At 54.5% G+C, this 23,267-nt stretch overlaps 1 protein-coding gene and 1 pseudogene across 2 annotated transcripts in view; one reads left to right on the top strand and one right to left on the bottom strand.

Moving 5' to 3' along the window:
* Nucleotides 1–23,267, bottom strand: part of RPS24 (ribosomal protein S24) — a 155,222-nt gene that overhangs the window by 7,538 nt on the left and 124,417 nt on the right. The gene's annotated exons all lie outside the window — the stretch shown is intronic.
* On the top strand, nucleotides 12,556–16,415 carry LOC112651538 (calcium homeostasis endoplasmic reticulum protein-like; annotated as a pseudogene).

Genomic DNA, 23,267 nt, shown 5'->3' with positions numbered 1-23,267 from the left:
TTTCAGGTGAAGAATCTGAGGCTCAGGGATGGTGAGTGATGAGGGCAAAATCACACGGCCGTAAAGTCACACAGAATATAAACCTGGAGGCCCTGATTCCCAGGCACTCCCTCTTGTCCACTGTACCAAGCTGCTGCCCGCTAGCACGCATGAACACACAACTACGTTACGCTGTGCTCCCCCAACAACCTACCTCTACATGTTCAACAAACATGCAGTTAGTTACACACGTGCAGAGGCACAGACCGGCGGGTCGGGACTGACAGGTGCACAGGTGTAGGCACACCTGACACTGGTACACACTGGTCCATAGCTGAAACCCCACGTTCACCCGGTGGCACGCACACTCCCCCAGGCGCACGTTACATCGTTCTTACACATAGACACAGGCATCCCACACACACATACACACACACACACACACCTATACTGCTGGCCTCACAGACTCATGTGCAGAGATCTGCATTCATACATCCTCATAACACACACACACACACACACACACACTGCACCTTGTTTAATGATGCCCGGGAAATGAGAGTCATTATTTTTATTTTAAAAAAAAAAAAAAAAAAAAAGGAAGAAAGAAGCCTCTCAAATGCCAATAGATTCCAGTGTGTTTTTTCAGTATTAAAAGATTTCACAAGCAAAAGTCGCCCAACAGTGCCACCTGCTGAAGGCCGGCTACTCCCGGCCCTGTCCCCTTGTGCCCTTCCTGCCCTCAGAGGAGACCCTTCCTCAGTTTCCCCCAAGGTGCTCAGGGCCGCAGGGAGCTGCGTGGGGGGAGCCGGGGAGAGGAGGGTGGGGAGTGAATGCAGATGGGGAAAGAGGAGGTGCTGAGACAGAGAGGAACCTGGAGAAGGCGAGACGGAAGCCGACTCCCAGCCCCAGACAAGGAGAGGAAGATGGAGGGAGAGCAGCCCCGCAGGGAGCCAGACAAGGCAGGCAGGAGCCCAGGGAGGAGGACCTGGGGCGCAGACAATTCAAGACACTGAGCACAGAAAGAACCAGACCTGGAGGACGAGTTGGGCATGCCACACCAGGAAAACAGATAGGGAGGGGGTCGGGGAGAGACGGAGAGACAGGGACAGGGACACCTGAGGAAGGAGACAGAGGGGTGGGCCACCAGGACATGCAGAGCAAGCTGTGAGCCATCCCCTGGGGCCCCTCGGGGCCTCGCCACAAGCCCTGGCCATCCCCCCTCTAGAGGACAGCAGAGACCTGAGGCTGCGCTCTTGCTCTGGAGGCTGGGACGCCCATGCCTCCCCCAGCCCTCCAAAATGCTTGTCCAGCAGCCCCTGGGTCAGGATGGGATGACCCTCAACAGGGAGGGCTTCTCACATGGAATATCTGGGCTGGTTCTGAGGTACAAGGAACACTGTTGAGGGGACTTGTCCAAGGTCACACGGCACTGTGGGAAGAGTCAGCCCTCTGGAAGCTTCCTGGGGCCAGGCACTGACCTCCACCCCCCACGTCGTGTAAGGCAAAGACAACCCCTAAGGAAACACAGACCTTTGGATAGACAGTGCCCTGGAGTCATGCCCCCAGCTCCGACTCATTGTGCTCAGTGGGTCCAGGACCGCCCCCACGGCAGCTCCCCAGCACAGCTCAGGGGTAGCGGGGCAGGCGGCTGAGCCCCAAGTCCCCTGTGAGGAGACTCAGCCTCACCACCACCAAGTCAGTAATCACCACTCTGGGGCTTAAGTGGGGTCAGAGCTGAACCATCAGCAGAAAACCACAGACCCTCAAACATTAGGACATTAGTTCTGGATGAGGCTAAGTCCCACTGGGCCCTTCCTGAGGGGACACTGCACAGAGGAAGGGTGTGCAGGAGGGATGAGAATCCCAACCCGTGCAAATCCTCCAAATCCTAAGGCCTGGGCTCCCCGCAGGTGGCAATCTTGGGGGGCTTCCTCCCACCTTTTGAGGCCCTACGTGCTTCCCTCTCCTGGTGGGACACTCCCTCCAACAGAAAGGCCCCTGGCGGGGAGTCTCGGGGCAGTTTTCCTGTTAAGCGGCCTCATATGTGTCCCCGCAGCTCAGCCCAGGCTACCAGGAGACGTCTCTCTCACCTTTGTTAAGACACACAGGACCTTCCCTGCAGCAGAAAGCCTCTGAAGCACAGCACAGAGCAGGTGCTGGCTGGCATCTAATTTGCATATGGTTTGCATATGCTTCCTGACTTCTCAAAATACCAGGAAACCCTCCTCCATCCTATAACTTCTCGACATTCAGAATCCCTCCCGACTTCACAAGAATTGCTTCAGGGCTGTGGACTTCCACGTGCTTAGCTAGAAAAGGGGTTCACCTGGGAACCAGAGAGACTCTAAACGCCTTGAAAGGTGAGTCCTGGCCCCAACCTACTTTTCCAAAGGGTCATGTCACCCACGCACTTTTGCTGCCCCTTCCCCTCCTGTTCAGCCAGACCACACAGCCCCTCACTGAAAGCACCCTGGTCTTCCACCTCAACAGGAGCTGGCCGATGCTATTCCCTGGACCTGGGATGCCCTCTCCTCTACCTGCAAAACCTTTTACCTTCCAGACTCAGTTCAAATGGAACCTCAACAAAGCTCCTGCATGTAATCTTTCCTACCTCAAGGCCACCGAGCAGAATTATTGCCACTCAGTGGGTCCCAGCACTTTAGCTCATTAACAGCCAACAATTAAGGGGATGATTTATTATATTACAAAGAGGTGTCATCCAGCACACATCTTTCCTGTTAGACTGTGAACTCGTTGAGGGCAGGAACTGTGGGAGATGCAGCCGCCACTGCACACCTACAGCTCCTCGTTCAAACACACGGTGATGTCCCCTCCGTAATGCCTAGCCTGGATTGCATTAAATAGTGGTGATACCCCGCTCAGGATTTTATAACATGAAACAGAGCACAGAACAGGGGGTCCTCAGAGACCCTGCTCTGTGTAGGGCCCTGTCTCCTGCGATGCACCTAGCTCATCACAGACAAAACCCCAAATCAGGATGGACGGCACCAGGTCGAGAGCCTTGGGCCCACAGGTAAGTGAGGCAAGGGCACCAAGGCTGCTGTTTAAGAAGCAAATAACCAAGCAGGGAAATTTACAGTCAGATAATTGGCAGCTCCGGTGCATAGTCAAATGCAGTAAATTAAGTGTTTTCCTGTAAATCAAGTTTATGATTTGCACTGGAGATGTAATTGTTAAAACTGTTCATTTTACCCGCAAATAGCAGTTGAAAGAAACCAATTTAGGAGTGACAGATTGGTTTTGATTCTAAATGTAGTGCTAAAACAGTTAATTTTAATAACATCCATTGGACAGGAGTCTGCCTTTTACTTAATATCATAGTCAACAATTTGAAAACTGCGTGATCAGCCACTGCTGCTTCCGCTAAAAATTAATCCCATTTTTCCCCCAAATGGAGGCATTTCTCAGCAGGAAGTAGCATCTCCATGCAGGAGGGCTTTCCTCAGTCACAAGGTTATGGTCTTCCCACACTGCGGAAGGAGGGCCACAGAAAGGTCAGCTGTGGCTGCAACAAAAGGCACAAGTCCTGGAATACTGGGATGGAAAGGGACCCCTCCGGGTGGAGGAGCACCCTGGATGGCAAGCAGGATCTCCGTTCTCCACTTGCGCCTGCATGATGCCTCTGGGGAAGGAGCTCTCGCTCTCCCACATGCCTTCTTCCCCCCAGGGGTCAGGTGGGGACAGCTCTGAAACTGCGGAAATGTCAACTCCAGTCTCCACGGTCCAGCCCTCCAGTAACGGGAAGATGGTCCCAGGTCTCCGCTGCTCCCATGCAGCTTCTCCTTCTCCCTAGGCCGCACATGCTCATGCCCACACCCAAGGTGGTGCGGTGTGCCAGAGGGTCTCAGACACCAGTGGGTATCTAGTGGGTCCTTCTGAAGGAACAGGACAACATCTCAGTTCAACACTTGTCACCATCCTCCTTGTCATCTCAGGACACAGACCCCAGTCTGTCAACATCCCCCGTTGGTTTGTGGTGTCCAAGACTACACTTGCTATTTTTGCCTTAATCCAGTTTGGGTCCTAGGCACACGGTGGACCTTCAGCTTCTGGTACATCTCCGTTGGGCTAAGGGGAGCCCATGAATTGTTTTAGCGGCTTACCCTGAGCATGAGAGGGGGGTCCCGGGCTCCACTCCTGAGGAGACAGAGCTTCTCAAACTTCAGCACACATCAGAACCATCTGGAAGGGCTAGTAAAACAGAGTGCTGGGCCCTCACCCCCCTAGAGATTCCAAGTCAGTATGTCTGGACGGAGCCAGGGAATCTGCATTTCTAGCAAGCTCTCAGGTGCACCGATGCCGTCAGCCCACAAACCTCACTCTTAGTGGCACTGATGTAAGGGATCCGTATTATCGTCAACACCACCAATCTGCTGCAGACAGGGAAGTCTGGGCCCAGAAGGCAAGACGCAGAGGGGAGCACAAACAGCCCCCGGACACCAGTGCAGCAGCCCCACCACAGAAGCGCTCTCTCCCAGGGCACTGCCGGAGCTCCAGATTTCCAGCAAGGAAGACGCACAAATCAGCCCATTTACCCAGCTTTCGTTCAATAATTTCGAGAGGTATTAAAAAGGGAAACTTTCGTAAAAGAAGGAAAAAGCCTGTTCATTTTCATGGCCACCACTTGGAGGAATGGTTTTCTGGAGTCTAGGCAACCGCTTGTGAGAGTCTATTATAAAGGGAAGTCTAAATCACATTTATGGCTCATACTGTAAGGCAAATGTAGGTATTAAAATTGTTCCTTTTAAATGATAAACACCCGCTGAAATGGCGCAATAGAGCCACATCAGAGACTGTTTTTACCCAAAACAAACTGACTCAGGAAAGGCAGTAAATAGCAAATTTGACTGCAGACCCCATCACTGCTGTTGATCTAAGGAGTGAGGAGGGAGGGGGCGATGCAGAGAAGCTGGCATGAGGAGACCAGTTCTGTCTCTGTGCAGCACCTCTCCCGGCCCAGTCTTCTCCAAGGCCTGAGAGCTAAGATTTCTCCCCAGAAGGGACCCCTGCTCCTCGTCTCGCCTGGTTTTAGAGACGAGGGCCTCCATTTTACTGTGCATATCACAATTGTTGTGGTTTTGATTTCGAGAGGGAAGTAATGGAAAAAATAGTTAATCACCCATTCATAATCTCTTAAACATTATTTTCAAGCTGATAGTTACAAAACAAAATGCAATCTTTCTAGCATCTTCAAGCAATTACTTGTCATTTTCCCAGTTTCCATAATAAAAGGAAATTAGGCTGGGGGGTGCTGGTGAGGGGGAGGGAGCAAACTCCTGACTTTGACTTTTGAGAAGATGAAGGACAGACTTTAAAGTTAAGTCCTACCCAGGTTTTCCTATCACAAAAGAAGGCAAATGCCAAGCCAGGCCAAGTGATAGGAATTGAGGTGGGGGCTTCTCCTGGCCCACCCCACTCACCCCCAAATAAAAGATAATGTGAGTCTAATCACCTGAGCTTTGTTAAGCAAACTTGCCTCTACCCACCCCCTGAAGGAATTCAGGGGATATATCCACCTCTCTCTCTTGCCCTAAAGAGATTCAATAAATGAGGAGTCATAGCCAGGAGCCAATTTACCTCTTCTGATCATCATAGGAAGGGCTTAATTCATGATGGATGGATGGATGGATGGATGGATGGATGGATGGATGGATGGATGATTGGATGGATGGATGATTGGATGATTGGATGAATGGATGGATGGATGGTTGATGGATGGATAGTTGCAAGGGTGAATGGAGGCATGCATGGACAGAAGGATGGAAGGATGAATGGACAGACAAACAAATAAATAAAAATAGACATTGTTTCTTGAGATTTCTTCCATTCTGAGACAAAACTTCTCAAACTCTCAGTGTGAAAACACCACAGTTTTCATTTCCAATTAATTCATTTTCTAGTCTGTTAAAAATACTTTTATAAAACCAGTTAAAATGTCAGGGTAATGCCACAATGCTGTGCAAATTTCTAATTCTTCCTCTCAATTTCTATAATCAATAGTATGGGGACGGTGCTGGTCCTAGGCCAGGCTTGGAGCAGAACTGCCCTTGGAATCCCCACAAGGCAAGTCACACATGCTAAACCCCTCTTCCCTCCAGATATTCTCTGAGATGGATGCTTCTATCCCTACAGTCCAGAGGGGGAACCTGTGGCCCAGGGAGGGTTAGTGAGTTGCCCAATTTCCAAAGGTAACAGCAGTTAGAAAGTGAAGCTTTAACATCCAGATCCATCAGGCTCCAAGTCTTTGTATTTGTGTGACCGGGGGCTCCAGAGATGGCCTCTGAGGGTGGGGCAGAGCAATACTCCCAGCTAGGCCAGGGAAGGATGCTGGGTAGAGACACTGTCAGGAGCTAGGAGAGGGGAGGGATGCTAGGCAGGAGGCAGGCCCCCCAGGATCCAGGGCCTGGAGAGTTGGGGAGTGGGACAAGGACTATGGGGGAGCCAGAGCAGGTGGGGAGGGGGGACATGAGCATCCCCCAGGCTGGCCCTGTGGCTACTGTCCCTGGGCAGCTGGGCAGGCAGTGGCCCTCAGCCCAGAGCAGGGAGTGGGGAAAGAAGTGGGCACTCGAGTTGCTCCCTGCCCTTGATCCTCACTGTGGAGCCTGGGTTTCTCATTTTGAAACCCGTGGAGCAGTAGTTGGCATTTAAAAAAAATGTAAATCTGACAGAAGACAGTCCCGTCATAGTGTTTCTCCTTTACGAGAGTTTAAGAGACTAGAGGGGTCAGAGCAGCTCCTGCTCCTGCTGAGCTGCTTCTGTGAAGCTTTGAGCGTGGAGGGCCAAGGGCGCAGGGCAGCATGTTCACAGAGGCCCGAATGAAAGGGAGGATCAGGGAGGACGTGCCTGCTGCCCCAGCCTGGGCGGGCCACGCTCCCCTGGGCCCAGAACACAGAGCAGGACTCGGCAGGGCATCCCCAGGCCTCCGGCAAGACACACAGACAAAACCAGGCTGGGGAACGCAAGTTAAGTCTCACCACTCAGACAGGGAGCAGCCCGTCCCCCTTCTCCTGGACACCCACCCTGCTCTGTCATCCAACGATTCTTCAAGGAGGGGCCTCGCAGAGCCAGAGAGCAGGGTCTTCCACTCCCCCCTGACCCCCCAGGAAAATACCCTGATCCCACCACCGTCCAGAATTGCCTCCAGTTGCCTCATGTCGGGGCAGTTCCACTAGTGTGGGAGGTCTGTGCCAGGGATGGAAATCCCATGATGCAGGACGTCCAACGCCTGTGCCCAGGATGCTCCCAGCGCGGCCCAAGCCGGTCCTCCTGCAGAGAGATGCGTGCTTTGGACAGAGGAGAGCCCCGGGGTTATGGGTACCCAGAGGAGAAGCCCCAACCTGGCCAGGAAGGTGGTCTTCCTGGAGGAAGAAGACACACCTGAAGCAAGCCCTCCCAGAGCAAAGGGAAGGTGGCATTCTAGGCCAACCCACACGTGGTGGTAATGGCAACGGCTCTGAATGAGAGACTCCATCTCGCCTTCCTGATGAAGAGGAAGAGAATGTTCATGGTTCCTTGGAGCAGGAGTCCAAGCCCCTTATTTCTGAGTGAGGAGACTGAAGCTCAGAAGGGTGAGGTGCTACGCCTGAGCTTGCACAGCCAGCTGGTGGGGTGGGGGTGGGGGTGGGGGTGCGGGTGGCCAGAGGTGCTCCCAGCTGCCAGGCCAGCTCCTCAGCCCCATGTTGTGTGACCTGAGCTACGCCCTTCTCCAGCCGGGCGTCGCCTCGAGGAAGGTAGAGAGAGGCCTGTGGAGGGAGAAGAGGTCCACTCCACCCCCCACCCACTGGACCCGCTCCCAGGAGCTCCCCTGAGGGATGGCAACTCAAGGGACCCGGCCAGTCCTGCGAGATCCCCAAGGAGCACCTGGTGAGACACAGGGAAGCAGAGAAGCCAGTCACCATATTAAGGTCCCTCGGGGCAACAGGAGGCTCTGCTGGGCCCACATCACCCCCACTCGCCTGCCCCCCTTCTCCACAGCCACCCCCAGAGGATGGAAGGGCACCGCCAACTCGCACTGGGGTCCCCTTTTCCCTCGGGAAATCCCAACACATGACCCATTTGCAAACTGGCTGCAGAGCCCACCTCAGAGGTGGGGGGAGACCCTCCCAGGCAAACTGGCAGAACTCGGGCATCAGGCGACCCATGGCAGCCAGGAGGCCCCGCTTCTCCGTGCCATGCGGCCTGGGGGTCAGGAGTAGGACGGGAACAGCAGCAGACCCCCAGCCGAGAAGCTGCCTTCTGGCAGCTACACACCTGAACCCCACAGCCCTGCCAGGCAGGTGCTGCTGGTACTGTCCCCATTGCGCAGAAGAGGACGCCAAGGCTCAGAGATAGGAGGTCGCCTGCCCCAGGCCCCAGAGGCAGAGGTTTGGAAAGATGACCCATCCCTGCAAAAGCGAGGTGCTATATCCCCCGCTGGATGCTCCACCCCTGCCAGCACCTCTTGGCCTGGTGGGGAAAGAAGAGGTCCCGCGGAGGGGGGCTGGCCCAGAGCCCCGGGGAGGGCAGGGCGACCGGAACATTCGTCCAGCTGGCGACGTCTGATGCTCTGCTCTTGGCTGGCTGTCAGCCACCAGCTGCGCGGCCCAGTCCCTGCACCACCTCCTCTGGTCTTCGTGAAAGGGCTGAGCCAGACCAACTCTTTGTACCACAGGGCACCACAGGGCACCACAGGGCCCTCGGGGATGCCCGGAGGAACGAGCTCGCAGCCCGAGGGGTTTCTGAGAAGCAGGGCAAACCAGTGAGGCTGGACACCTGCTGTGTCTCGGCTGAGACCACACCCGCAGCCCCCGTGGGTCGGCCTCTTCCACTCCCCCCTGGCCCCCCAGGAAAATACCCTGATCCCACCACCGTCCAGAATCGCCTCCAGTTTCCTCATGTCGGGGCAGTTCCACTAGTGTGGAGCGAGGTCTGTGCTAGGGATGGAAATCCCACGATGCAGGACGTCCAACGCCTGTGCCCAGGATGCCCTCCTCTACGTGCGTGCAGCCCATCACTCAGGGAGGGCGATCCAGATCACAAGACCCAGGCCCTGCTCTCTGGGTCCGTGCCGTCGTCCTGCAATGCCCGCACAAGCATCCGGGACGCTGGAACAAAGGATCACTAACCAGGTGGTTTTTTGTTTGTCTTTTAAAGATTTTATTTATTTATTCATGAGAGACATAGAGAGAGAGACAGACACACAGGCAGAGGGAGAAGCAGTCTCCATGCAGGGTGCCCGATGTGGGACTTGATCCCGGGTCTCCAGGATCACGCCCTGGGCTGAAGGCGGTGCTAAACCACTGAGCCACCCGGGCTGCCCTAACCAGGTGGTTTTAAAACCACAGAAATTTATTCTCTCGTTCTCTCGTATAGTTTGGGAGGCCAGAAGTCTGAAATCAAGGTGTCAGCAGGGCTTTGTCCCTCCAAGGCTCTAAGGAAGAATCTTTGCTTCTGCTAGCCTCTGGCGGTGGCCAACAAGCCCTGGCCCTCTGTGGCTTCTGGCAGTGCAGCTACGACATCTGCCTCCAGCCTCGCATGGAATTCATCCCTGTGCACCCCCCGGGCCTTCAAATCTCTCTCGCCTTATGACGACACCGGGCATGGGGTTTGGGGCCCATCCTAGTCCAATACGGCCTCACCCAATCCAGAATGACTTCATCTTAATTTGATTACATCTCCAAAGACCCTGATTTCCACATAGCCTGGTACCCAGGGGTTAGGATTCCCCTATAGCTCCCCCCCCCCTTTTTTTTTTTTTGAGGAGGTGAAGGGAAACAATTCAACCAATGACAACACTCAGGCTTCACCCTGGCCCCAAGAGTCTGGCTTCCCTGGTGTGAGGGGTGGAGCGCAGGCTGGGGGTCCAGAGACCTGGGTTCCCACTCCAGCTGTCCCTTGCTTCCCACGCGACCTCACTTATTTAGGCAGTCAACTAACATTGACTGCGTACCTAGCATGTACCAGAAACTGTCCTGAGCACCGAGGCACCTGCCCTCCTCAAGCCGGTGGCCAAGTGGGAGCCTCAGTCTCCCAAACATTACACGGAGACACAATGTGCTGGAACCGACAAAGCAGGTCCTATGTAGCCGACCAAGAGGACACCAGAAGTTAAGAGGTCATCTGTGCTCCTACCGTGGAGTGTGGCCTTGGGCAAGTCACTTCATGTCGCTGCATCTCTGTTTTCTAATCTGGGAAACAGAAATGTTGCAATCTCATACCCAGCAAAAAAAAATATAGATCACCTGTTCTTTATCACCTGAGAACATGCATGAGTCTGAATGCACAAGGTCTGGGCCCACATAAGCCCTTTCTAAGGACCCTCCGCTCCTCTGAGGCTCTACAATCTGACCCTGCACTACTCACTTATCAATCAGCTTTCCTGCCTCAGGACATTTGCACAGGCTGGTGCTTCCACCCAGAGTTACCAGCCCTGTCCCTTTTCTTTGTCTGGATGATCCTTTTTTTTTTTTTTTTTTTTTTTTTTTTTAGAGATTTTATTTATTTATTCATGAGACACAGAGAGAGACAGAGAGAGGCAGAGACACAGGCAGAGGGAGAAGCAGGCTCCACGCAGGGAGCCCAACATGGGACTTGATCCCATGACTCCAGGATTACACCCTGGGCTGAAAGCAGCACTAAACCCACTGAGCCACCAGGCTGCCCTGGATGATCCCTTATAACCTCCTCAGTTAACTTTCCCAGCTCCTACTTTACTCCAGACAGAAACAGCTGCCTCCTTTGTAGGGTATGTGTGTGTGTGCTTAACTGATATTGAAATAAAAGTAAAAATGCCTCTATAAAAATTTTGAACTGTCCATAAAGGTAGGAAATAAAAAGGAAGTTTTATCTCCCACACCCCCACCCCACCCTCAATACCCAAACTAGCCCCTGCTAACATTTTGTGTGTTTGTCCAGGAAAAAAAAATTACATAAGCATAATAGTACTAGCTAATGAGGACTTACCCTGGGCCCAGTCCTGCTCGTGCTTTACGTCTAGCTCCGACTTACAGCCACAGAAACTAACCCAGAGAGGTTAAGTGACTTTCCAAGTCCCACAGTCGGCGAGTGGCAGAGCTGGAACTCACACTCCGGGGGCTGTGCCACAGGCCACACTTTCGACCGCCCTTTTTTATACACACAAATGTGTTCATGCATATATTGCTCTGCTCCTTGCTTTATTTTGCTGAAAATGCACCTCCGAATCTCCCCGTATCAGCACAAAAACAGCCCCTCCATTCTCTCCCTGGCACGGAAGCACCATCTCTTCCACCCTCGGCCCCTGATGGACAAGTTGTTGGGCTCTAGCAGCGGCTACATACTCAGGCTTGCTCCCAGCTCCATGCACTTTTGCAAATGCGTCTGGGGCACGTGGCCCCGGGACAGCTGGACCAAAGGGCTTTCCAAATGCTGGTAGATGTGGCCACGTCGCCCTGCAGATGGTTGGGCAAGGTAACGCTCTCGCCAAGGCGGTCACGTCCAGGGTGCTGTGTGTCCACTTCTCCTGGCATACCTGAGTGGGGGGTGTTGGTCCATCGGGGTCCCTCCCCAATGTGGGTTCCCTTAGTGAGGGGCGGGGGACAGCGAGGGGGTGAGGGCAGACCTGTGCCAAGCTGTGGTTGCCCAGGATGGTTCTGCAAAACCATTTGGAGTCTGCTTCATTCAACAAATGGTAAGCACTTCTTTGGCACCTACTGTATGCTCTGTTTGGGCTCAGGAAACAGAGACCAGCCAAGGTTCTCAGAGTCGAATGCCTGCAGGGGCCAGGCAGGCCACGTAGAGCAGGGACCTGAGCTAGGTGAAGGCGATGCCAGGGAAGGCCGTGAGCTAGATCTTACAGTTTTTCCAGAAAGCCAGAAACCTGGACTTCCGGGTGAATTTGCCCTGACGCTGAGCAGAACACCTGGCCCTTGAGGATTTCATATTTCTTAAGTGAATAAGGAAAAGAATGAATGATTCTGAAGTTTGTCTTCTTTCTTCTGCAGCTCAGTCTGGAAGAGGGACCCGCCTCTCCAGTAGGACGTGGCAAGGCCCTGGCCTCTCTCTGGACATGTGGGCAGGGCAAGGCCCAAGCTTCCTGCCCTGGGCGTCTCTAGCGGCCACAGCTCCCAGAGCGGGGCCCTCCAGCAACCATCCCCACCCGCCCCGACCCGGGCACATCCCTCCCACCCAAGTAGACATGCTGCAGGGGGCTGCAGGGGGAGCAAGTCTTCCCCGTTTTGCAAGGTAACAATTGGGTTTAAAATCAGCTTTGTTCAGCAAAGCCCTGCCCTGCCTGCCCTGCCCTGCCCATGCTTGACCTCCTGCCTTTCTGAATTCCTGCACCACCAACCCTGCAATGGCACAGAGACTTAAATAAGTGAATTGAAGGAATCAGCCACTGTGTGTTGAGCGGGACAGCCACCCTCTCTCCCATGCTACCTTCAGTACGCTTCAAGAAGGCGGGGATCACAGCTCACTCCAACTGTGTCTCGGCCAGTAAGACTGAGTGGTGGCTGCGTGTTCCTGATCTCAATGTACACGTCATGGGTGATGAAGACCAATGAGGGGACAGTGGTGCCATGGCCAGGGTGGGCGATGGACGGCTTTGCCGACCCTTCCGCAGGAGTCACCACGCCCGGAAGCAGGGGACAGGAGCAAGGTGTGTCCCCCATCCCAAGATCTGCCTCTCTAACAGGCACCCAGAAGCTCTAGGGGCTGAAGTCACAAGACAAGGCAGGAGCTAGACAAGCTGAGGCTGAGAAGAGGTGGGTAGCATTGGGACACATTCCGAAAAAACACCCGGACTGGAAACGGGGGCACGGGGTACCTGGAGCTTGACTTCTACAGGCCTCAGCTTCCCCACCTACGGAGTAAAGGGCGTATCATATACCAGACAAACCGGGACACTGTATGTGTTTCGATTGAACCACTTGAAATTGCTATCAGGTCAAAAATAGTTGGATATTGGCAAATGCCTCTTGATCCAAATTCAGAATAATGATTCCAGGACACTGGGCACAAAGGACTATCCTGAGCAAACGGGGGCACACCGTCAGTCACCCCACAGCTCGTGACCACACTTACTTGTAACACAAAGCCCCTCCCGCCCCCCAGCCCCTCTGTCATTAGGCTGAGGTATAAAGATTAAGTTAATGGCGGGCGGAGAAAATCAGCTTTGTTGGCAAATTGTCTCTGATATTTATTTTGAACATTAAAACGAATCATTCCGACTAAAGAGGGCTGTAGTGCGCGGCCCATTAAAATGCATGCATTATGTATAACTCTCCCGGCTTCACCTCCAAGTATTATCAGCCTAAAAAGCAAACATGGTTTTTAAAGCCCCTTGTTTACGACATCCCGTGACAGCTGATTAATGGCCACAGTTTCCAGATCTGAAAGCTTAGTAACCCAAGCTAGAAAATTCAATCTTATTCTAATATAGGTGTGGGGGGGGGGGTGCAGGGGGAGCCCAGCCAAATGGGAACAGAGCACAGCTCCTCAAAGGCATCCACCCTGTGGGTTGTAACCACCGCAGCAATATCAGCTGGGCTTTCTCAGGGGAGGGGCGGCACTGGATTCGTTTCCTGGGGCTGCCGCAGCAAATGACCAGCAAATGACCACAAACTGGGTGGCTTAACCCAGAGGAGATGCATCTCCCACAGTTCTGGAAGCCAAAGGTCATAAACCAAGATGATGGCAGGGCCACGCCTGCTCTGAAGTCTCTAGAGGGCACCTCGGCCTCGCCTCTTCCAGCTTCTGGAGGCTCCTAGCATTCCTTGGCTCGTGGCCGCATCCCTCCAGTCTCTGCCTCCGTCTTCACATGGTGGGTTTCTGGGTCATTCTGTCTCTTATGCGGACACTTGTCATTGGATTTAGGGCCCAGTCTGATTCAGAACGGCCCCACCTGGAGACCCTTTACCTTAACTACATCTACAAAGACCCTTATTCCAAAAACGATCACAACCTATGGTTCCAGGCAGACCTCCCTGTCTTTTGTAGCAGGACCCCTTTCAATCTGCTACAGGTCTCGTCCCCCCTCCCCAGGTGCCCCCTCTCTCCTTAGGAAGGTCACAAGACCAACCCGACCTGCAGATCCTACTGGATCCCAGGAAGCTGTGTGATCTGTCCATAGCGATGCTCTCCAACAGCCACCCACCCTCCCGGGGCCCTGAGCTGGGACCCAGCTGCCATGCCCACCCCCTCCTGTGGGTTCCCAACCAGCAGCCAGAGCAGTCCCTCTAAAGAGCCCTGCTGACCCCATCACTCCTCCTCTTGGCCCTCAGAGGCGCCCCCGGGTCAACAGGTCTCCTTGTCATGGTCCGGAAGCCCTGCTGATCTGCCTTCTGATCATCCTGCCAACCTTCCTCACAGGATGCATCCCTTCTGGGTGGGTTTAGATAACACTGTCCCACTTCCAGCTGGAATGATGCACCCCTGAAGATCTCCACCCAATGCCGCCTCCTCTGACAGAGCCAAGTCCCCACAATCACTGCCATGACATCCTGTACTTCTCCTTGGCAGTCAGCACACTTACATTATTTATTAGTGGATCTTCTTACCTTTTCAACACTTCAACATGCAAATGTTGTGATTGGCCTGCCCCAAAGTTCTCCCGTAGCATTTACAAAAACTCCAACCACATTCAGCCCTACATGATGGGTCCCACCTACTGTTTGCCTTCCTTCCCCTGACTCACTGGGCTCCAGCCCTAGCAGCCCCCTTCTGTTCCTCCAGAATGCAATCCCCCGCTTGCCTCAGGACCTTTGCACATATTCTACCTGAGATAAACTTTTTCCAGGCCTTCTTTGATCTGCCCCACTTGCACCAAGCAGGACCCAATTCAAAAGGCACCTGTCAGGTTGCTGTGGCCCATGCAGTGGAGCAGCAGACGCACAAGCTCCTGGAGGAGACCCAGCTGCACATGAATGAGTTGTCCACCTGCTGAGCTCATCAACAACACATGCACCAAAGATGGCATCTCAGCCGGGAAGAACTGGATGTTTAGCAACACCAAGTGCACACCCCCCCAGCCGCCGCCACCCACTGTGAGTGGTTGACGGCCCACCTCTAGAACACATCACGGCTGAAGGCGTGCACTTCGAGCTGTGGCTGCCCCTCACCTGCCTGATGGGTGACATGCTGTGCCCCTGTGTCCTGACACGAGGAAAGTCTCTCCCTCATAGCCAGCACAAGCAGGCCAGGGAGCTGCTGGCCTCCCTGCAGAACATCATGGTGCCCACCTATTGCACCTGCTTCTTGGCTGTGGAGGAGCACAGCCCCTGCAGCTCTGGAACTCTGACGGCGCCATCAGCTGGCAGCCACAGAGCCCAGGCCTGGGGCTCGGCCAGTACCAGGTGATGCTCAGCAACAAGTACTCCCCAGGGGCCCAGCAGTGGCGCTGGCCTGCCAGCAGCAGATCCAGACCCTCAGGACGCAGTACCAGGAATTTGTCAATAACCTTTAAAAAATAATAATAATAAATAACCTGGCCCAGCAGTAGCAGCAACTCCAAATGCCACAAAAGGAAGCCAACGCCAAGGCCATCTGACCACCACCTGCCCCACCTCCGGCCCCCATACGCTCCCGCATCACCCCACCTACCGCCCAGCCTGATGATGGCAAGACTCCCATCCAAATGCCTGGCTCCTCTGAGTGTGGTGCGTCTGGAGCAGCTCTGGATCCTGTCACTGCCAGCCACCCAGGGCTCTGGGCCCCACAATCAGATCCCTCCTAGCAAGCCCCTGTGGTTTGACCAGCCTCGTCCCATTGCCCCTTGGGGCCAACAGCTGCCTCATGAGCAGGCCCCCTATCCATACCATCAGGGTGGACCACTCCACTGCCCACCCTGGAACAACAGCCATGACTGTGGGTGGGGCGAGCAGCGTGAGGACCCTGGCTGGAACGGTCAGTGTGATGCACCCTGGAACAACCAGCCAACTGGCACAGTTAGCTCAAGGGCCCCTGGAACAGCCCACAGGAGCAGCCACCGTGGGGCAGAGGCCAGCACAAGCCACCCCTCCACACGCAGCAGCCACCACCCTTCTGGGGGCCCGTCCCGCCCCCTCAGCGGTCCCTGTAGCCCGATCAGTCGTCACACCCCCACAGCTTCAACCACTTCCCACCCTGCTTCATGCAGGAAGACTTCTCCTTATGGCACCCCTTGGAGCGGCCACCCTATCCTCACCACTGTGACTACCCTGCAGCAGGACCTCCGTGCTGAGATGGGAACCCCACCACCACCACCACCCTGGCCACCTCGTGCCTCATTCCGGGATCAAGGAGCACCCAGGGGAGGGGAGGAGGTTCCAGCACCTCAACCTCAGCCTTCCTCCCTACGGCTTCAGTGGGCAGTCCCCCCACGTGCGGCGACAGGGCCCCTCCACTTACCCACAATGACCCCAGCCTGGTCCCCGGCCAGCGTGCCCTGCTTCCATCTCCCCACTGCGCTGATGGCCCCCCTCAGGGGAAAAAAAAAAAAAAAGAGAGAGAGAGAGAAAAAAAGAGACAGCCCCTTTCGAGAGAGCCTTTCCCTTACCCCCCTTTCCAAAACACCCCCAGACAGACCAAAACACCCCCAGACAGACCGATCTCACCCCTCCTTCATTGTTTTCACAGCAATTATTAGCAAAAGTCCTCTCGCTTCCTGTTTCAGGGTTGGTTTTGCTTTCTGATTTAGTCCACGTTCCTCAACTAGGAAGCAAGCTCCCTGAGGACAGGGACCCTGACGGTCTGGCTCACTGATGCAGCCCCAAGGCCCAGGATGCTGCTGCCCGGTTCCCACTGCTTGTTGGATAAGCAAGTGTCCCAGAGCCTGGCACGGCTCCTGAGACAGAACACGGCCTCAGCAAATTCACTCCCGGGAGCCCTCTGAGTGCTGTGGGTGAAGACAGTGCCCTTCCTAGAACTGCCAGGGTCATCTCGGCCTTGATCTAAGGGCAGCACTGCCAACCTCACACACGCACACCCACACAAGGCTTGGGCAGCTCCCGCACTCATTCAGTTGTTAGTTCTTTTATTCATTCATTCGTCCATCCTGCACCCTGCAGACGTTGACTGGGCCCTTGCTGTGAGCCAGGCGCTGTCCCGGCCCAGAGTTACGGCAGAAAGTGAGCTGGCCCTGCGTCCAGGCCCTCTGAGCGGACGACCTGCTGGAGGCACCCCACCCTGCCAGTGTCCATCCTAAGGGATCGGCACAGAGCAGCGAAGCGCACTCGTCCCAAGCCTCAGTCTTCTCACCTGCCCAGTGGGGAGCAAGACCTGGTCCACTAGCCCCGAAGTCCGGTGGCAAGCGAGGACTAGGAAACGACCTTTGGCTGTGGGGTGCAGTGCCCCCGGCCTGTCCCTTCTTCCCTGGTCTCCCTGCTGCTCACTGGCCGTGCCCACCCCCTCCTCTGCCCGTGACCCGCAGTCCCCCTGGCCCACCCAGGAGCATGGCCCTGCCACTTAGACATGCCGGAGCTCAAACTCAGCCCCGTGTGTGACCATGGAAGATCACCTAACCTGGCAAAGCCGGGATTTCCTCACCTATAAAATGGTGATGATGATGTGTACAAACCACTGGCGGGACGACAGAATGAGATATGCTTCCCGGAGACCCTGTATTCCCCAGGCGCGGAGGAGCAGCTGTCATTCCCTCTGGAACGTCCTCACTCCTCCCCGCTGCCTGCCTAGCTCCTGCCTGTCCCCACGGCGCAGGCCAGGTGCCCCGAGCCCCTCGTGTGGCCCACCCTCCTGCCACAAGGCTCCTCCCTACTGGCCACTCCTGGTTCTCCTCCTGGCCACACGCTTGGGGCAATGACCAGACCCGGCCTCAGGATTCTCACAGCGCCTGACACCACAGGCCACACAACACGGGCTCCCCACAGACTGAGTCACTGCTTATTTGAGGGGCACCTATTCCCACCCGGCCCCGTGCAACGACATGGTTCCCAAGCCAGAGGCACCCTCAGTCCGGGAAGCACACAGATACACAAGCAAATACCTCCCTTGCAGAGGCATCCGCGGAGGGCAGCGCCTGGAGAATTCGGGGGCCTTCCTGGAGGAGCTGGGTCGTACAGGGGCCGCCCTTCTTGCCTGAGTGGGAACACTTGTTTGATGAGTGTGTTCCTGGAAAGGCTCAAGGGGCCAGCATCCCCACCGGCATCTATGCCAGCCTACCAGGCCTGAGGCCTGATCTATGATGACTCCTTTAATGGGCAACGGCTGACTTTTGGTTGATCTGTTCCCAGTTCCTGATCATATAATTAAAGGTCTGTGACCCAATACACAAATGGGCTGAGATCAGCAGCCTCCTATTTCAGGGGCTCCTTGATGTGGGGAGGAGGGTACCTGGCATCCATTATCCCCTCCATCCTTAGTTTGTTTGGACAGACTAGAATTTTATTGCTTATGGATTTTCCAAAACACTCAAAAGACAGAACATCGGTCTTGAAAGCTCTTTCTTATCCAATATCAAGATATTTGATTACCACAATAAATGTCACTTTCCCTGTTTGTTAGGGAAGAAAACGGAGGACCCAGCTGCGACCTGAGCTGGGCCCGAGCTCCCTCAGAGACTCGGGGCCAGGCCGGGTAGGGACCCTGGCTACCACACCCAGGCCACCATCTGCCTACAGCCTCTGGGCCTCCCTCCCGGGCGGGTTACCCTTGCTGTGGGCAGGAGTCCTACAGGACAGCCCTTCCTGTCCCCCTGCAGATGGTGGGGAAACACCCCTCCACCTTCCCAAGACCAGGGAGGAAGGCGAGTGGAGCCAGGCATAAAAGCTGAGCCCCTAGAGAGCTCTGAGAAGTGACTGCAGGTTGGTGCTGCCCCACACCCTGTGGAGGTGGGCCTGTCAACTTGGGACAGTGGCTGGCACTGTCACCCTCCCTGGGCCCCCTCAGGGAGACCAGTGGGCTGAGAGCTCAGCAGGGCCACCCCTCCCGGGATGCCCTTTGTGTCAAGAACAGTTGCCTCCAGAAGAACACAAGCATCCAGGCCCTCAGATGGCCTGAGACCCAACCTCTCAGGCTGGCGCTCAAGGCTCCACTCTTCTCCAATAGCAGCCTGGCTTCCGGCTCCCCTGGCTATGCCCTTCCCCACATCTAAAATCCCATTCCCCTCTCCTTTCTCTGTATACCCAAGCACTCTGTCAAATCCCAACCCAGAGTCCCCCTCTACCAGGAGGCCTTCCAAGATTTCCTCAGTCCCCCGGGCCAACTCTCACAAATGGCTATACGGTTCCGTTCTCTTCCACTCACTTCATACTTACAAACTTCTTATACTAATTTCACCAGTTATGTTTTCATAACTGAAACAGGTCCAAAGTGTGATTACCTGAGCTATGAGCTCGCAGGAAGTAGGGGCTCCTTTAAGGATCTCTGAGTCCCCCGGGGATAGCTTATTGCCCATCACAAGGTAGTTCTCCATGCACATTGGTTGTTTGCCTCTAACTGGGCAGTCAGCTCTTGGCAATATAGACTCAAAGGAGGAAGATCGAGTCAGTGCCCCATCTGGGTTCCAGGATACAAAGAAAATGCAGGCCATGCCTTTACTGTACCACACATGGTAGAGCATGAACATCGGCCTCTGGCCAAAATTCCCATTCTGCTCCTCCACCTGGAGAACCCCCCAACAATCTTCCATGCCCAGCCTAAACATTACTCTCTCTGGGAGTCTCGGGGCAGGTGCATCATGCCCTTCTCACAACCTTCAGATATACCTGGGTTTGAACTATTATGGCTTGAGTTGCATTCCCCCAAAAAAGTTGCTGAAGTCCTAGTCCCCAGGCCCTGTGAGCGTGACCTTATTTGGAAATAGGGTCCCGCGGATGAACGAGGTGAGATGAGGTCATTGGGGTGGACCCTACTCCCATAGGACGGGGGTCCTTATGGAAAGGGGAAACTTGGACACAGAGACAGACATGCACAGAGGGGAGGCCATGTGAACACACAACAAGAACGCTACCTGCAGGCCAAGGAGCACCCGAGCATCCAAAGCCAGAAGATGGCAGCTTCTCTCTCCTGGCCCCCAGAAGGGACCCATCCTGCCAACGACAAAGGTATATCGTCTCACAGCCCTGGAGGCCAGCCTCGATTTCGGACTTCCAGCCTCCAGACTATGAAACAATAGATTCCTATGGTATAAGCCATCCAGTTTGTAGGACTTTGTTAGGGCAGCCCCAGCAAACCCACGCAAACTGAGACTCAGCCTCTCACTAGCTGGTTGGCCTCAGGCAAGCTGGTTAAACCTGAGTCTCCGTGTCTTCCGTTTATTTTTTATTTTTTAATTTAAATTCAATTAGCCAGGGATGCCTGGATGGCTCAGTGGTTGAGCGCCTGCCTCCAGCTTAAGGCGTGATCCCAGGGTCCTGGGATCGAGTCCCACGTCGGGCTCCCTGCATGGAGCCTGCTTCTCCCTCTGCCTGTGTCTCTGCCCCTCTCTCTCAATCTCTGAGTTTCTCATGAATAAATAAATAAAATATTTTTTAAAAATTCAGTTAGCCAACATAAAGTACATACTTAGTTTCACATTTGGTGGGCACCTAGCTCATCACATCACATGTCCTCCCTTAATGCCCATCACCCAGTTGCCCCATCCCTCCATCCCACCACCCACTCCAGCAACCCTGTTTGTTCCCTAGACTCAGAGCCACCGAGTCCCTGACTGACTGTCAGGAGGCAAAACCTTGGAACACGCATTAAATGTGGAGTATAGGAAATGTTGAGGTGGTTTGCATGCAGCTACCCTACCCTGACCCAGGGAACAACTGGTCCCATGGCATTTCATGAGGATTAGAAACATGATGGTACGAAGTTAATAGTAAGTTTTAATAGCATTACACTCTTTCTCACTGCTCTACCACCTAACACAGAGCTTGGCACAAGTAAGGAAACAACACACACACACTGAATTGTTTCATTTAAAGAGCACTGACATTAACTGTCCTTGGCTCTAGCTCTGCCCCAGCTTTAGGCAAAAGGCTTAAACCTCTGGGCCTCAGTGTCCTTGCTTATAAAATGAAGTGTTAAACCAGATTTTAAATATGCTTCAGCTTGCTAAGCAATGAAGGCTGGCTTTGGCCCTGATCAAAGACTGCCTCCGAATCCTTCTCCACAGAGCCCTAGACAGGCCAGCCCTCCGGGTGATACACATTAGCTCTCCTGCCCCACCTGCGATGTGATCCTGGCACCGGCCTTCCGTACTCTCTGTTTTGAGGACAAGCGCCTCGGTCCCCAAACTCAGGCTTACAGCAAAAATCCCACTTAACTCCTTCTATGGATTATTTTCATTTTGAATCCTGGAGCCCTGATCCTGCTGGCTAGAAATGTGACGACCCCAGTCACACATGGCCAGGAGCTCTTCCTCCCAGGCAAAAAGTTAACAGGAGTTCCGGGATCTTACATGGGGTGTGGGCTCGGGGAACAGCCCCAGGCCTGAGCAGCTCTTCAGGCTACAGCTAGAGCTCCTGTCCCCAGCCCCTGTCCCCAGCTTCAGTTCCTTCCGGTGTCCAGCCTTCTGCCTCTGTCCCACACTGGGACTGGAACCCTTGGGAAGGCTGAAAAGCACCCCAGCCGTTCCTCCCGGGGCCTCTGCAGGGAGAGGCCCCACTGCCTGCAAAATCAGCAGCCACCCTCTACTCTGGAGACACCAGAGAGACTTGGAGGACCACCAGACACCCCCTGGGGACCGGGGGAGGCTCCCTTACTCTTACTTTCTTTCCCTGTTCCTCTTGGGCCTCTCCTACCCTCCTCCTCCCACCTCCCATCACCGCTGCCTCAGGGTGGCTTAGAGAGGAAAGCCTGGGTTCTCTCTTCTGTCCCACTGATCTGTGTGTCTGTTTTTGTGCCATTACCGTACCGTCCTAGTGATCACAGCTTTGCAATAGAGCTTGAAGGGGTAACTGGGTGTAACTGGGATGGGGTAACTGGGTGACGGGCATGAAGCAGCGCACGCAATGAGATGAGAGCAGATGAGAACACTGGGTGTGACAATCTATGTTGGCAAACTGAATTTAAATTTTAAAAAATTAAATTAAATTTAAAAAATAATACAATATTTAAAAACTAAATAGAAAAAAAGAAAAAGGGAAGCCTGATAGAATCATGTTCCAGACCGTTTCTCTTCCCTCCTGGCCCCAGCGACTCCGGAAGGCAGAAAGCCCAGAGCTGTGACCCGATCCGGAGGGAGGGAAAGCATGTATATCGGGGACTACGCTATACAGCCTCAGAGAACCCGAGAAACTCGGTTCCGGTGAAGGCCAGGGCTTGTCTGGGCAGAGCCTTAACTCTCCCCAAAATGCCACTGAGGCCCAGAACCAAACGCGGTGTGTGGTAATGCTCTGGGCTCCAAGCCCCTGCGTCACATGTCCAGGGGCGTCCCACGCAGGTGCAATGTGAGTCGCCGTCACTTTACGATACGTGCCAACGTTAGTCCACGATTCACCCCCTTCACAAATAGCGCTCTCGCGTCCCTGCTCCTGAGCCGGAGGGGAAGGCTGAGCAGTGTTCTACAGCCACTCGCGGGAACTCCCACAGGACCCGGTGACAGAGTCCCAGAGGTGTCAAAGTCAAGCATCTCCAGGGTCCGGGCAGATTCTAAATGCATCCGTGGACTGGAGGACACACGTCTACACAGGGGACGACCACCACTCTGCCCCAGGCCACCGGCTATTTGCTGGAGGGACTTCCCATTTTTCTAAGGGCAAAAATATGGCATTTTTATAATATGCAACTTTCTGACTTTTAAATTGCTGGTAGCTAGCTCAGAGTTCTTTTAATGCTGTGAGCCAAACAAAATCTAGCTGGGGTTGGGTTTGATCCAGGACTTCTCCTGACAGCCTCTGTGAAGACTAAGGAAGCACCTGGTACAGGTGAGCCTCCCGGCCCCGGAAGGGAGCTGGACTGATGGTTTCGGTGCAGGGAGTGTGGGCTGCAGGGAGTGTGGGCATTTATGTGTGGGGAAGACTGCAAGGCTTAGATGAGAACAGGTGAGGTGTGTGGGGGGGGGGGGGGCAGGTAAGATGCTTCTTTAAGATGCTAAGTGTCACCTCCTCCTTGAAGCCTCCCTACAGCCCCACACACCCACATTGTCTTTAACCATGGGCCTGTAAGCGCACGGAGGACAGCACAGGTGAATGAATGGCAGTGAACCAATTGAATGGCAGAATCAATTCCAAGTGGAGCATCTACAAAAGGCAAGAGCCCTGCTTGCCCCTCCGGACACCTGGCTGCGGTGGGCACCGCACATCCAGGCCCACATGTCTGACCGACGTGCTGAGGCAGGTGGGACCAGGCCTGGTGGTGACAGAGCCACTCCCCCTCCTTTG

Source organism: Canis lupus, chromosome 4, assembly GCF_003254725.2.
Source record: "Canis lupus dingo isolate Sandy chromosome 4, ASM325472v2, whole genome shotgun sequence".
Classification (NCBI taxonomy): domain Eukaryota; kingdom Metazoa; phylum Chordata; class Mammalia; order Carnivora; family Canidae; genus Canis; species Canis lupus.
The sequence above is the reverse complement of the archived record's forward strand: the minus strand, read 5'-3'. Positions and strand labels throughout refer to the sequence as shown.